Below are 2,077 nucleotides of genomic sequence, written 5' to 3'. Positions count from 1 at the left end.
GGAGTGAACATATGAATTTCCAAGATTTTAAGAAAGATTAGAATTTATAGGACTGTAGGGAATTATAAAGGAATTCACAGATTCAAAGAATTTTTTTAAAGTTTAAGGGAATACAATGTTCAACAAAATAACACAAAAAACAGGGAAGGATTATTCAGTAAATCATATTAGGGTAACTGACCAGTAATTGGGTAAGAAAAATACTTAATTTCTCCTTTTATATAATTCACAAAAAGTTAATTTTTAATATGTGTTCTCTCTAGGGCTGATTTTAAAGCATTCATCTCTCTGCCCATATTCAGTTTTAGGCCTTTTACCTCTCCACGTGTTTAGGAAAAAGACATTATATGAATAGATTCCCAACTATTAAACCATGTTTAGGATAACAATATTTAGTTATGATTCCTCCTTTTAAATAATTTTATATCATGCATCATAACCAGTACCTAGGATGAAGTGAATTCATACATTGTTGTCACTGCCCTTAAGAGTTGAGTTCCTAGAGAAACACCAAAGGAGGATTTTCCAGGAACTTCACCCAGGAAGGGGCCTCCACTGAGGAAGGAGTTGGGGAGAAAGTGAGGGTGAGTCAGTGAGAACTTTTCCTCTATCTGCACAGAATTCAGGAAGCTTTTTTCTCCTGAAGAGGAGTGGGGTTTATAATCTTAAGGGGGGATAGAGAGAGGGGAGGAGGTGTTTCAGACATCCTCAAGGCAAGAAACTCCCCTTCAGAGAGTCCTTCAAAGGGACCCAACAGAGACCTGGAAGGGAAAATTCCATCCAGTCAGGAAAATTTTGGTGTGAACTAGGCCTTGAGGGATGGCTCCCACCTGTCGCCCTAAGACAATTGTTCTCAGCCCTGGTGCCACAGTGGAATCTCCTGGGGAGCTTTAAAAACACACTGAAGCCTGGGATCCACCTTCAGAGATTCTGATGGAAGTGATCTTTGGGGCAGCCCAGGCTTGGGGGTTTATTATGATTATTACTGCTATGCAAAGTATATATGTTGCTGGGTGGAAACCCCAGGTTCTGCTCAGCATGACTCGTTGCAGTCAATAAACAAGAGACCGAGGTGGGAGAGTGGAAATGTACCTTTATTTCGTTGCGCAAAGAAAGGAAACTGTTGGGGCTGCTGCTGCCAACACTGCTCAGCGAGGGCGAGGGGGAAGGTTACTTTTAAGGGGTTTACAAGTAGGAAGTTCATACAAGTTACATCAGCAACATTCTTAATCATACTGTGCAGGCACAATGGGGTTTACATACAACTTCATACATCCTTGAGTTCAGAAACGGTGGTTAAACTCCACCCAGAGGCAGGGAAGTTACTGTGTATGAGGGCTGAAAGGTTATCCTGAATGTCAACATGGCACCTAAACCGGTTTGCACCAATTTCCTCTAGTTTTGGGCAGGAGTTTAGAAGAGGGGAACCAGGATCTTAATGTAAAGCTATGGGGCATGCCAAGCAAGCTGCTTGAGGCAGTGGAATTTTCCACAGCCTCACTAGGGGATTTCTTTTTTTTTTTTTTCCTTTTATTGTGCTTTAAGTGAAAGTTTACAGTTCAAGTCATTTTCTCATAGAAAACTTTATACACACATTGTTATGTGACCCTGTCTGCTCTCCCTACAATGTGACAGTACACTCCTCCTTTCCACCCCAGATTTCACATGTCTATTCAACCAGCTCCTGTCCCTTTCTGCCTTCTCATCTTGCCTCTGGACAGGAGCTGCTCACTTAAGGATTTTTAAAACATCCACAGCTGCTTCCAATGTGCAGCCAAGGTTGAGGCAGTAAATGCTGACATGTATTTATTCTGACAATCCAAATCTCTTTTGCTTGTTTTTTCCCTTTTGTTCTCTCTCAGTCTCTCTTTTTAAAATTATGCTTTAGGTGAAAGTTTACAGAGCAAATTAGTTTCTCATTAAACAGTTAATACACAAATTGTTTTGTGACATTGGTTGCCAACCTGGCAATGTGTCAACACTCTCCCCTTCTCTGCCCTGGGTTCCCTGTTTCCATTCGCCAGGTTTTTGTGTCCCCTCCTGCCTTCTCGTCTTTGCTTTTGGGTTGGTGTACCCA

The sequence above is a fragment of the Trichechus manatus genome, unplaced genomic scaffold (assembly GCF_000243295.1).
Source record: "Trichechus manatus latirostris isolate Lorelei unplaced genomic scaffold, TriManLat1.0 scaffold00104, whole genome shotgun sequence".
NCBI classification, from domain to species: Eukaryota; Metazoa; Chordata; class Mammalia; order Sirenia; family Trichechidae; genus Trichechus; species Trichechus manatus.
Note: the sequence above shows the minus strand (reverse complement) of the source record.